This window comes from Parus major, chromosome 3, assembly GCF_001522545.3.
Source record: "Parus major isolate Abel chromosome 3, Parus_major1.1, whole genome shotgun sequence".
NCBI classification, from domain to species: Eukaryota; Metazoa; Chordata; class Aves; order Passeriformes; family Paridae; genus Parus; species Parus major.
Genome location: NC_031770.1, coordinates 101,560,885 through 101,574,582, shown reverse-complemented (window position 1 = coordinate 101,574,582; position 13,698 = coordinate 101,560,885). Strand labels below are relative to the sequence as shown.

The 13,698-nt window shown below is 37.4% G+C and overlaps 1 protein-coding gene across 3 annotated transcripts in view; it reads left to right on the top strand.

Annotated features, from left to right (window-relative positions):
- CYRIA (CYFIP related Rac1 interactor A) overlaps positions 1–13,698 on the top strand; it is a 56,138-nt gene that overhangs the window by 17,548 nt on the left and 24,892 nt on the right. For all 3 annotated transcript variants that reach the window (XM_015621836.1, XM_015621833.3, XM_015621838.3), the window contains exon 3: positions 164–232. The gene's annotated coding sequence lies outside the window, so the exon portion shown is untranslated. The remainder of the gene's footprint in view (positions 1–163; positions 233–13,698) is intronic.

Here is a 13,698-nt window from a genome sequence, read left to right as displayed (position 1 = left end):
ACAAAAACTTTTGGATGTTACAAATTTCAGTTTGAATAGAACAACTTCCATTTCTCCTGGACATATCTTTTTTAAACTAGAAACTAGAAAGTTTCATTGCAAAATTGAGGTAGGACAGAACAAAGCTGATCCCAAGTGTAATCATGAATGTTTTTCATGACAGACAGACGTTGAATGTTTAGCATCACCTCTTTGGATTTTTGAATGTGAATTGGAGCCACTTTATTTCTAGGTAAGACATAACTGTGTTTGTGTTAAGTACCCTCTTCCTTTTATATGTGAATTATGAGAAAGCTAAAGAGTGCAATATGCTGGACTTTGCTTTGTGCGGTGTTTATATATTTGTTGAATGAGTCCAATGTTATTTGAGGTTTTAAGTGCTAATAGTTAATTTGTCCTAAATGTCTGTGTTCCCTGGGAGAAACCACAACAGCCACTCTGTATGGTCAGTATATGTACAGGACTTAATTTTGTGATCATGTATATAGTTGTTCTATTTGCTCATTGCCATCTAGAGGGGTAGCTGGGTGCTGTCTGCCCCTTCTCTTGCATCAACACCTTCACTCAGCAGGATGTGGTGGTTTAGGGAATTTGCTGCTGAAAATCTGCAGGATTGCAGAGTCTTCCTGGAGGATTACTTGTCTGTCAGTTTAGACCTCTGCATCAGCTCACTGCAGATTCACACAAGTACTGGTATCAACACAAGGGAATCAGTGCCAGTACCTGCAGCAACAAATTGTTTTATTGGCTTTAAACTTCTTATTTCTCTCTGCTCCAAGAGAAGGTTTGATACATGAGAAGGACTATGAAGGGGTTGTGAGCAGCTGCAGACTTCAATAGCTAAGGGGGAAGCAGAGGGTGATAGGGATGAACTAGAAGGTTTTGATCTGTAGATGTAATTAAAAGAAAATTTGTCATTGAAAACAAACTACTTCTTAGTGAAATGCTAGAGGTTGTGCCAGTCTGGCTTGTGTTTTTTACAAAGATTATAGAGACCAGAAGCATCTCTGTCACAGTTCACATGCAGCTGAGTTGTGGTCAGTACTGTGCCAGGGCTGCAGGGCTGAGAGTCACAGACATCAGTTCTGGTTGTGACCCAGACAGTGCTGTTTGCCAGGCCTTCCTGGATTCCTGGGAAGCATGAAGCAGACAGGACATTTGACCTGGAGTGCGTGCAGCATGTAACACCTAAAATCTGAAAGGCAATAGTACCTCCATGGTACTGTGGGTAGTAAGGCTGTGCAAGACAGTAGCTTTGATCCGGTGGTTTATTGGAGAGATGGAAGCCATTGAGTATGGGAAGGATTTTTTTAAGTTAACCCTACTTCAGTAACAGTGAATGCTGTCATTAATTCAGCTTGCTGTGTGTTAGAGGCATCCAGCAAGTGGTGCTGTGGGCAAAAGATCACAAAAACTTCCATTTGTTGCAGGTGAAAACAAGCCCAACACGGCAGCAGCCTGACTGGGTTTCTATCAAAGACGGTTCACAGTGCCCAGGTGAAGTCAGGGCAGTCTATCAAAATAAAGGTGTTTGCTAATCATGAGGTGGTTTGCTCAAGAGAAACAAGGCCACCTGCAGAGGTGGAAGGTGTAGAGATTCGTTGCTGTAAGGTCACAAATGATGTGGAACCAGCACAGCTGAAAGACAGCGATGTTCCTGTTTCATTTCACTGGATGGGTGAACAAACCCAGGTCCAAGGGATGAGATGGATGGGAGGAGTGGAAGGAGAGACTTAAGATGAAAGGCTGAAATCAGAGCTTTGACAATTTCTGCAGGGCAGAAAATTGCTCTCTGTGTTTTAAACTACTGATGTGAACTGTATACACAACCACCAAAGCCATTTTGCATATTTTATTTTTAGGTTTTACTCTCCCCATTAAAAGAGCTTCCAACCTTCTATTTCGTTATAGTCATATGAGAGTTGAAATAGGAATTATGTACATAACATACCTGTGACATTTTATAATAGCATTTCAACTAAAATTAATGGCCTAGGATGATCCTTTGGAGCCAGAGAGGAGAGAATCTCAAAAATGGGTGTTCAGCATGGAATTACCCACTCCCCTGGCTGGGACTGAGATGATTTGAAGGGAGATCTTAGAGACAGGACAAGTAGAGTGAAAAGGAAAAATAAAAGGTAAAATAGTAGGAGTAGAGATGAAAACTCTTGATATGACAGAAGAAACAGGAAATGAGAAAAACAAAAAAAGAGTGAAATGAGGAAATGAGGATTATTAAATTAAATAAAAATTTCATATTTATTCTGTAGAAAGTTAATACCACTACAGCACAGTTCAGTGTTTTTATTAAGTTCATTGGTAGAAAATAATAAACTGGTAGAAATTAGACCTGGTAAGAAAATGAATTAGTATAATTTTTTACCTGATATATTTTTGAAGTCCTAACTGTTGGCTGTTAGAGACCTTTTACAGTTAAAACTTTTTTTCAAAATTATACCCTTTAATATGACTTCACTGAAATCTTAAAGATTGATTTTTTTCAGACTGACCAAATACAAGCTGAAGCATATGAAGATTTTTCTTTTTTGTGTAAAAGGAAAGGTTCTGAAAATCAAATCTTAATATAAAAATGACAAGCTAGTAACAAATTCTAAATACTTATGCAGCAGAAGCAACCTTTTGTGCTCTTAGGTGTGAGCTCTTTGAGCTGTGCTGGGAACTTTACAGGATCAGGGTTTCATTTCTGTCAGTGCAAAAAGGAAAATTGAATCTTGTAGGCTGTTCCTAAATTGGCCAGTATCCCTTGCAACTTTTGAAAACTGTGACATGAATTACTGCTTTAGTTCTCCGGAGTCTGAATATCTTTATCAGAATAAATAATAGTATAACTGTTTTCAGAAGTGTTTTGTATATATACATGTATATGGTGATCTGTTACTGTTGTTTTTTTAAATGACTTTGGGAGCAGGAGAATATGGGGTGGGAAGAGACTAAACTAGTTTTCATTTTCAATTTCCTATTTTCTAAGAATACATTGGGAAGTTTCTTAATTAAATAATATCATAATAGACAGTTGGAAGATGAACTATGATGATTATATTCAGATCTTCACATGGTAAGTATGTTCTTAAAATAGTAACTACTTGACAAGAATTAGCCATAATTTTCCACCAAAAGTAGTGTGAACTGTTTAAGATGAAGTTAGCAATGCAGGGAAAAGCAAGATCAAGCATTTAACCTAATCCAGACAATTAAGCTGGATGTCTGAAGTAGGTTTAACTAACTGCTTAAGGATTGATGTTGAGTGCCAGAATGAATATCTAAAGCTGAATCTCTGGAGTGAATTTGTACTTCACACACAAATGTGTTTACCTTAGGCCATGATGACTTACTAACATCTCAGGTATCTTGATAAAATGAGGAGCACTGTGGTCATAGAATTTCAGAATGCATTTCAGACATTTTTTTTAGAAAGCAATTAAAAGTTTATAAACAAGATGATAACGTTTCACACCTGTTGCTGTGCAGTTTTTGAGACTGTTTTTATCTCACAGAGTATCTTGTACAGGCGTGTTCTGTACAGTTATGAGGAGTACCACGTAATGAAATTTTTAACACAGACCTCTACTTAATTCATTGCCAGGTATTATAAATGTGTTTCAGGGAGAACTGTGAAGAAAAGTACTGTGGTAATTGCAGGGGTTGCCTTGTATTGTTGACCAGATGTGTTTTCCCAGGAACTGGGCACACTCTCAATCTGGAATTCAGCTTTATGCCAGATTTTGGTCTGTAAGTGCTAGACTGTGACTCAGAGCCTAAAATTAAAAAGCTTTTTCTGACATCCTCAAACAAAGATGGTTCTCCAGCAGGTGTTAATGATGAAGTGTCTGCTAATTTGCAGACAACTCAATGAAACTTGAAGTTTTTGAAATTAAGGATATAATTTTTCAAAAGTATCAAAAGGCACAAACTCACTGACTTTTTCTGAAACAAAGGCTCTAATTTTTCACCCACAGGGAAAAAATAAGCCCTTGTATTATCTCTTTCTTAATAAAAAAGTCTTTCAAATATATTTTTCTTCCATTAAAAAAAATGGCAAGCCCTTTTTTTGCAATGTTCACCTTCATTAACACAACTTGCTGACTTCCTTCCTTAGCTGCAGTTCTTCCTACACTCAGAGGTCAGAAAAGAGCAAGAGCAACAAGCCACACATCTGGCTGTGTCTCTTTCCAACTGGAACAAAGAAACGAGTTTTTAATCGTTTTTTTGAGTTAATTGTAAACAATTTGGTTTTGGAGTCGCTGACTTGCAGCAAATGTTTGTCGTAGGCGGATGTAGGGAAAAAGGACTATGTCCTAATGCAATTCCTCTGTGGCCAGCAAGGAGGAAAAAAATCACTTAAAAAAAAAAAAAAGGAATGTCTTACTCCTTGTAGCACTGAAGTATGCTGAGAATTTTGAGTGCATATATAGGATATTTCACAAGTTTAAAATATATGTTTTGATGAGGCAGAGAGACAGAAGTACTTGCTCATTTTATTTTTCTGTGATCTTGTGTATAGTAATACTGATTTTTCCACCCCCTTTATTTTCATGAGCTGTTTATGTATAAACAAACTGACAGTGATAAAAGACTAGGGACAAACAATAGGAATAGGGGAAAACTATTTTAAAATTAGAGTTCTGATCTAATACTTTCCTCTGGTATTTATATTGTCCCCTAAAGGCATTTTTTCCAGTAAACAATTGTCAGAGCCCTACATTTACAGTCATTTACCCTTAATTAATATTTAATTTTTCATATTAATATGAAAATAAATCCTTCAATAATAAGTGAAGTGTAGTAGTTTTCTTACATTTCCAGTTGTCTTTTGTATTTTATGCTCTCTAGAATCAGGTAGCATCAGTATGTCTAAATTATTAGAATTAATTTTCATTTTAAGTGTTTTATGTAAAGGAAACATTTGGTGTGACTGCTATACTTGTACACTTCACAACAGGCTTGTTGATTTACAGCACTACTGAAACCCCAACTACTTTTAAAATACGTTGCTGTAGTTTTGTGTGTCTTAATTTGAACTCACATTGCTCCCATATTTTGGTTGCTTTGTTTAATAGGTTTGTCATGATGGTTTTATTTCTAATCTGACCATCCTGCTAAATATTTCCAAGTGTCTTGATCTGAAAAGTAAATTGATAATGCTGTTTGGAATTATGCCAAAGCTTATGACAAAATTGAATAAAATGAATCATTCAAAGGAAATGTTTTCCATCAATTTATTTGTAGGAGGTGAAGTGTTCTGTATTACAATTATTTTTTGTCAAAATTAGGTGTTTGGGTTGCTAATGCCACTTAGTGGATATCTGCCATAACTGCAGCCTGTTCCAAAGCCAAATCAGGTGCCACACAGCTCTCTTGATCTGTATATTGGAGTTTTCCTACTGCCTAGAATGTGTTGACTATAGCATGTTGTCAAGAAACCTAATTATCAGGTGCATTTTAAGAAGTTTATTGTAGCTAGTTCAGATTTTTGATTAAATTTATTAAAATGTAGGAATTATTTAACACAGAATTTTGTACTTAGAGGAAAATAAGGATTTTATTTGCATATTTATTTTGCATTGAAACATCAAACAACAGTCTTGGTCACTTTGCGCTGATTCTTTAGGTTAATTAAATACTAACTGATAGTAAAGTGATAGTTTCGGTGGGTTAGGCAATGCTTTGCTTTAGCCCTTTTGGTTGGTGACTGGGCAGACACTGACCTGGAACAAGCTAATAGTTTAAGAACTGAATCAAAGAAAGTAGTGAGTGCCTTTTGCTTGGTGTATCCAAGAGGGGAGTGGGATAGGCCCTGCTGTAAATGGACTTTTTCAGATTCAAGTAACTGGTGAGAGCAGGGGCTGATAATGCCAAGGTTGGGTGTTTGATCCCTGCATGGGCCCATTCACTTCAGGGTTAGATTCAATGATCCTCATGGGTCTCTTCCAACTCCGAATATTCCTTGATTCTGTAATTCTCCTTTGGAAGATCAGAAAGATCAGCTAGACACCAAATGTCTGTTCTACCACTTTCATTGAAAGTTAGCATTTCCCGAATATATTTTCTTAATAGAGATTATTTTTTTGCTAAGTAGTTTGAATAGTAGTATTATTAATTTGGTGTATTTGATGTATTTCTCAAATACATTATATATATATATATATTTTACATATATTTTTAATACATATATATTAATTTTTTTCTAGTATTAGCATTTCAAAAAAATCTATACATAAAGAATGTCATGCTTTTTGCAACTTAAAGGCTTCTTTTTATGGAAAAGATTTTTTGCGCTTTTGAAATATGTATTGATTTAGGCTTTTCAATTTTTTTTTAGCCTGTGAACTCTGTTCTTTGAACTTTTTTTTTTACTTCAATAAGTTTCCATTATTTTCCATCAACCCTGATAATCTTCAATCACTATGTATTTTCTACCTCATCTCTCAGGCTTTTCTGAAGTTTTCATTTATGCTGTTTTTATTAGTAAATCAGTTGAATAATTTGCAACTAAAATTATAATTGGCTCAGAGGAAAATAACCCAAAATTTAGTTTCCAGATATGTTTTAGTGCTGTATTACAGGCTGGTTAAATTAACTATGAAGATTGAAAGACAATATCAAAAGACTTTTGGTGATGTGAATAACAATATTTTTTAGAAACTTTCTTCTCTTCCATTGGTTTACAATGAAATTTTAAAGTGTTTAATATTTTGGCTTTGTCACAGTTATAATAATTTAAGTTTTTCAGCAAAGTTTTAAAATATTTTTACATTTCCTATTTAAATAGTTTATAATTTGAAATTTTCTCCAAAATTAATGGATGGTGCCTTTTCAAGGATGTATTTGGTCTATATGTGACTTCTGTCACCTCTAAGTGTGATGGCAAGGTAGTTACAAGTGAAAATGAAAAAACGTTATGCAAAAGTAAAATTTTAAATGTCTCTCTAAACCTAAATATAGTGTATTTTGTATAGTTCCTAGTTCTAGAAGGCATAATTTGCCATTGAAATGGGATTCAGCAAAGGCAGTAAGAAAGTCTTGGATGTGAATGCTTCCTTCCATTTTTGGTATCAGGTAACTGGCATTTTAAAATTAGAGATCTTACCATGTCTGTCTCTTTTAGTCAGACTACAAAACCATTTTTTCATTCTCAACTTCTAGGCTGCTTCTTGAATTCAAAAGAACCTATGTTAATCCATACTTCTTGAAAAAGGGTAAATAAGAGGATTGTTTCTGTAGAGACTGGAGTGGTGCCAGAGCTGATGTGGCACATGGCAGATGCTTGGTGGGGATGCCCTGCCGAGGACCCTCACCAGCCTCGGGATCTCACTGTGCCTGAGCAGCCCCCATGGGCTCTTCCCTTGAGTGGAAATAACACTTCTGATGATTGCAGATGCAGTCACAGTGACTTTCAAGCTAAATTCTGAGTTTCAGCAGGAGGAAAGTGAAAGCAATATGATTTGATTTCTAATATTGGCATTATGTGGTTATTACAGTGTAGTGTGGATTGGTTTGGGTTTTGTTTAAGCTGTAGGAGTAGAGGAGAAGGCTGTGCACTGGAGCTGGAACCCACGCAGAACTGGCTGGCTGATGGCGAACAGGGAGGTTGTTGCTGTTGGGCTGATTTCAACTGGTGTGAGGGCTCCACGGCCTTTATTTAGATGGGAAGGTGAGCTATGGAGACAGTCGGGAACAGGTGCACCTCATTTGTAAGGAAAGGCTGAGGGAGCTGGGGCTGTTTAACCTGGAGAGAAGTGAGAGTAGACCCAAGCAATGTATGTACAAGGCAGGGTGTCAGGAGGATGGAGCGGGCTCTGCTCGGTGGTGCCCAGCAGTGGGACAAGGGACAAGAGGCAGAAATTGATGCACGGGAAATTCCACCCGAACATGAGGAAGAACTTCCCTGTGCGGGAGCAGATCGCCCTGAGGGGCTGTGGATCTCCCGGGGAGGCGATGGATCGCCATGAGGGGCTGTGGGTCGTCTGGGGAGGTTGTGGATCGCCCTGAGGGGTTGTGGATGGCCCTGAGGGACTGTGGATCGCCCTGAGGGGTTGTGGATGGCCCGGAGTGACTGTGGGTCTCTCGGAGGGGCGGTGGGGTGGCCCGGAGGGGCGGTGGGATGGCCCGGAGGGACTGTGGATCGCCCTGAGGGGTTGCGGATGGCCTGGAGGGGTTGTGGATCGCTCGAAGGGGTTGTGGATCGCTCGAAGGGGTTGTGGATGGCCCGGAGGGGTTGTGGATGGCCCAGAAGGGCTGTGGATTGATCTCCCTCGCTGGAGCTGTTCCAAAGCCTGGGGCGGTGCGCTGGCGGCTGTGCGGCAGCAGGGGGCGCTCCCACGCTTCCCGTCCGCGCGCTCCGCTTTCCATGGCTAATGGCAATAGATAATGGCTAATGAAAAATGAGCCTCGCGGGCCTGTGCGCCTCCCAGGGCGGGCCTGGGACCCGCCGCTGTCCGCACTGCTCTGCCAACAGTACATACATACATACATACATACATACGTACATACATACATACATACATACATGCAGGAAAGTGGGAGTAGGGTATAAAGTCACTACCGTGCATCAGTTTTATTGTCTTAATAAAAAGTTATCGTGCAAATTTCATTACTATACTAGGAATGGCTTCCAGGAGTGATTGGAATTAATTACTGCAGAGCCTGCCAGGGTCAGTACAGGCTTTCAATTTTCATTTGCACTTACAAGAAATCTAATTTTTAATTAAAAGGATGGTTATAATTCTGCACCATCCATAGTAATCCTTCCCTGTTTGTCATTTTAGGCAAATGACAGGATTGTTAATATACCCAAAAAAGTTCCAATGGTTTAAGCAGCTCATGTTGAATTGGCAAACAAGGCTTGCTTGCTAATCAGTGTAAGTAAAACACATTATTTGAAAATAGATTTACTAGGGAATGTGCTTCTTAAAGTATTAGGCACAATGCAAAATTAAGAATCTCTTTGTTTTTGCATCATTAAGAGGGCTAATGTGCTTGTCTATGAACACAGTTTTCAAGTCAGACTCTTTTGCAGAAAAATACCCATTCTATCCTGTATGCCTTAATGAATCAAGTCTTTAATTGGAAAGTATGTGCACTAACAAAATAATATCAGCAAGATTAAAAAAAGAATTATACAGAATTAATTAAGAAAAAGGAGTTTTATTGAAATGTATACTTCCCAGTAACTCCTGCATACTTACAGGTTAGATTAGTGTTTTGGAGAAAACCTTTCAGTGTTCAGTATTCAGCGTCCTCATCCCTTAACTTGACTGTGAGAGCAGTCATTGAAAAATTCCACAGTTTAGCAACTTTCAGATCTACCTTATGTTTAATTTATAGTCGAGTATAATGATTAAATTTTTCCTCAGTCTTTCTGCTTACCAGTCTGTCTACATTTATGGGATTGACTTGGTTTTATCATTGAGTGGAATGATTTACATTTGTATTTATGGAATGTCTTCTGGAAAGTATCTCCAGTTTATTAAAATATTTTGAATTATGATCCCATTTTCCAGAATATTTTTATTCCCTTCTAACTTTGTGCATATTTTAAAAAGTGCCTGTTGCTAATTAAAAAGTATTGAACAAAACCAAATCTATACAACAGATACTGTTTAAAAATACCATCATCTTTTTATTTTTATTCTTTTATTTTCTTTTTTTTTTTTTTGACAGTAAACTGCTGACAGCTACTTTTTCACATTTTCAGTGTTCTGGAAAATTTATGGTAGTAAATAACATTTTCTCTTTCTTTATCTCTAGTGCTTTGCCAGAGCTTCCTCTATATATTTCTTCAATTCCACCCTATGCTTATACAGGTGTATTGATTTCTGAGCCTCCATTTTGCCTCTCTTGTCCATCAGAATAACCTGTTGGGCATTTTCTTTTCTGCAAAGTTTCCTGCACTCTGTTATCCCTTAAATCAACTTTCCAACAGACCTGGCTTTCCAGGTACCTGAGATTACTGAAACTGCTTTTGTGAAATCAGTTTAATTTGCTGTTTTCTCCTTGTTTAGTGACCTCCTCTCTTTCTAATTTCTCCTGTTACCATCCATATATTCATTTAATTCTCCCCATAACTACCACAAAAGTCAATAATAGCCTCTAGAAGAGGCATTTATTACTCCAGAAACCTGTAGAGATATATGATTAATTAAACCTGAAGCTTCTTGTCCCATTCTGTTACTCATACGCCTCCACACTTCAACAGAACCTTCTTAAATATTTCCCTTGGTTAAGTGGTCTCTCAGTTTGATGTTTTAGGGTGTTACCTGTTGTTTCTTTTTTTATTTTCCTCATCTCACTCATATGCACATTGAAGTTTTCCTTTACCTTTTTCTGAAATTTTAAATACATTTTAAAACTATGTATTATCCTCCAGTTTATTTACAGTGGGTTTTGATTTTTTATTTTCTAGTGGAATTCTTGCTATTTCCATCAGCAGCCTTGTAACAGCCTTGTAATAGGTCAGCAAGTTTTCTTATTTTTGTAATGGGATGTTAAATAAGACTACTATGACAAATTTTTAAACTAAAAGCAGCATAAATATAAATTCAAATAAATATAAATTCATAGCAAGATCCACATTTCATCTTTAATGCCTCAAATCTTGAGCTGTTGGTAAATATTACCAGCCATAGCTGTCTTAATTCCACTAATGTCAATATCTTTGATTGAATTAATTGTCTGTGTAGTATTTTAAGATGTTCTTTAACATATCTTCCCTTTCCTAGGAAACCATACTTGTAAAGACTGTTTCTGATCCATCTTATAGATTAGTACCCTCCCATAAATACCCTACCCATAAATACAAAATGGCAAAAAGCATTATATCCTACATACTGACACATTCAGAGCAGTTCACTAGGAAATATGCACTAAGAAATCCAGTCCCTGTAGGATTTATGTTTGACTTACTGAGATTAGATGCGCTGTTTTGGCATTTATGTATTAAAAGGAGAAGTAAAATAGAAAAAGAAGAAAGCTAGCATGCTAGACTTACTCCTGTTATCAACTGGTACAAGAAATAACTGGAAAATAAAATCACTCTGAGGAAAGTTTTTACAAGAGTTGCCCAGAGAACTAGAACATAATGGTTTTCATTCTGTTTTTCAGACACTTGCCCTCGATTTTCTTTCCATATAATAAAAATACTCTGTGCCATAGTCAGAGGACTGAATGATCAGCAGGCATGTACAGCCAGAAAGGACCAGGAACAATTTTTTTTTCTGTTTCTGATTTTTCACCCTAAAGTCCTGATTCTGATTCTTATCTGATCTAGTGTAGATTTTTTACTCATTGTATTCACAAATATTGAAACCAGATACCTTCTCAAATGTTCAAGTCATTACATTTCCAAAACTGTGTTCTAAGATGGCTTATTTCTTTTCTCACTATGAATTTGATGAGAGATAAGGACAAGAAAACTTCAGAGAGGAAGATGGTGGTGCGGCTCTCTTACAAGATTTTGGAGGAACTGAGTCAAACTCCACTTGGAACAAAATACATTTGTATTCAGTTTTACTCTGAAGGAAGAAACACTCAAACTAACCAAACCTGTCCTGTATCTTTTAAAGATGTCTCCCTGCTGTGAAAATTGATAGAGGCTCCATTTGTTGTGTAGAGAGGAATTGTGTCCCTGGTTTGTGTAAAGCATCTGTGTAGGCAGTGCCATATTCAGATGAGGTTACTCTAGTTGCTCTGTGCTCAGGGAGAAGGATCAAAGTGCAACAGTGCTTTCTTAAATTCAAATATAATTTTACTCTAATTACTTAATTGGATTCCATTCTACATTTTTGGTAGTGTTTTTTTGTCTGGTTTGTGTTTTGTTTTTTGTTATGACCAGATATCAAAATCCAGATATTTTGGTTGCCTGGTTTTCTTTCTTTCATGATGGCTGCTCTGACATTATATACTTTGAAAATATAAAAGAGTTCTGTTCAAAGTAAATTCAGGTGTTAGGGTTGGCATATAGAAAAATCCCCCTGCTGGATAAGTTTTAGGTTCATCTAAGGTAATTTTTTCTTTTTTTACCTTTTAATTTCAGAGAAACCACAAGCCAAGCTCTGTAATCCTTGGGGCTACAAATACTAATGTTGGCCAACTCTTTAAACATTTTATGATTACTGAAAAACATATTTGTCATTACAACCCATTTATTAATTCCCTTTGGCTTGCATCACCTTCTTTGTAGATTGTGTCCTGCAATCAGCATATCAGTTAACAGCAAAAACTCTTGGCTGGAAGTGTTCCTTAACTAGGATTTTTAACAAAATGATTGTTCAAAGAGGGAATGATTCTTTTATCTTGAGTTGCTTTCACCTTGTGCAACTTTCTTCTCTTATTCCACTTTTTACTTCTCTATTGCTGCTTTCTGGCTTTGGGTTTTGTTGGGGTTTCTTTTTGTCTGTTTATACTTCACGTGCTGAAGGAGTGTGTGGCACTGATTTTTCTTTGCTTGTGTATAGGTTTCCACTTTTGGTGCACTTTATGTTATTTATCTTATGAAAACCTTATAAATACAGTGTTCAGAGGCCAGCATTGGGGATAATTCCTTTTTCCTGGAAAATTAATATAGCTTGCTTTCTGAAAAGAATTTGGTTATGTTTTTGTCTGTGTCTTTCTAGAGAGTACTGTACATTATCTAATATCTATGGGGGTTTGTGCAATTATCACTTCAACATAAATGTATTACTATTTTTACTTTTTGTTTAGTATTACAGTACATTTTTTAACTTATTTCTAGAATAAAGTCCATAGAGAAATAATACCGTTTTTGAAAACTAACTGGATTTACAAAACTGAGACTATCAAATGTCACTTGTTATATTTTTCTTTATTGATGCACCTGCAGTTTATATGATTTAAACACTTAGCAGTAAAACAACTGAAGATAGTAATACCATATCCATGCAGATATTCTCAACTATAAGAAAATTGAAGAGATTGTTAAAAAGAAACCTACTCTGGAATTGGGAAGAAATAATAGAAACATAGAATCATTTAGGTTGGAAAAGATCTCCTGGTTCATCAAGTCCAGCTCTTGACCTAATCCTGCCAGATCCATGTCCCTAAACACAACATCTACAAGTCTTCCAACTACCTCCCAAGATGGTAACTCACCCACTTCCCCTGGCAGCTTGTGCCAGTGCTCGACGGCCCTCTCAGAGAAGAAATTTTTCCTGATATCCAATCTAAACCTCCCTGGTGCAACTTGAGGCCATTTCCACTTGTCTTACTGCTCATTAGCACTTCCCTGTGGCCCTGCTGGCCACTCTATTGCTGATACAGGCCAGGTCCCACTGGCCTTCTTGACCACCTGGGCACTTCTGCCTCACCTTCAGCTGCTGTTGACCAGCACCCCCAGCTCCTTTTGCTCTTGGCCACTTTGCAGCCACTCTTGCCCAGACTGTAGCACTGCAGGGGTTGTTGTGACCCAAGGGCAGGACCCAGCACTTGGCCTTGTTGACCCTCACACAACTGGCCTCAGCATCAGTCCAGCCTGTCCAGATCCCTCTGCAGAGCCTTCCTGCCCTCCAGCAGGTCAGCACTTCTGCCCAACTTGGTGTCATCTGTGAACTGAATGAGAGTGGAATCGATCACAGAATCGTTTAGGTTGGAAAAGAACTCTGAGATTATTGAGTCCTACCTTTGATTGTATACCATCATTCCAACTAGAGCATGGCACTAAGT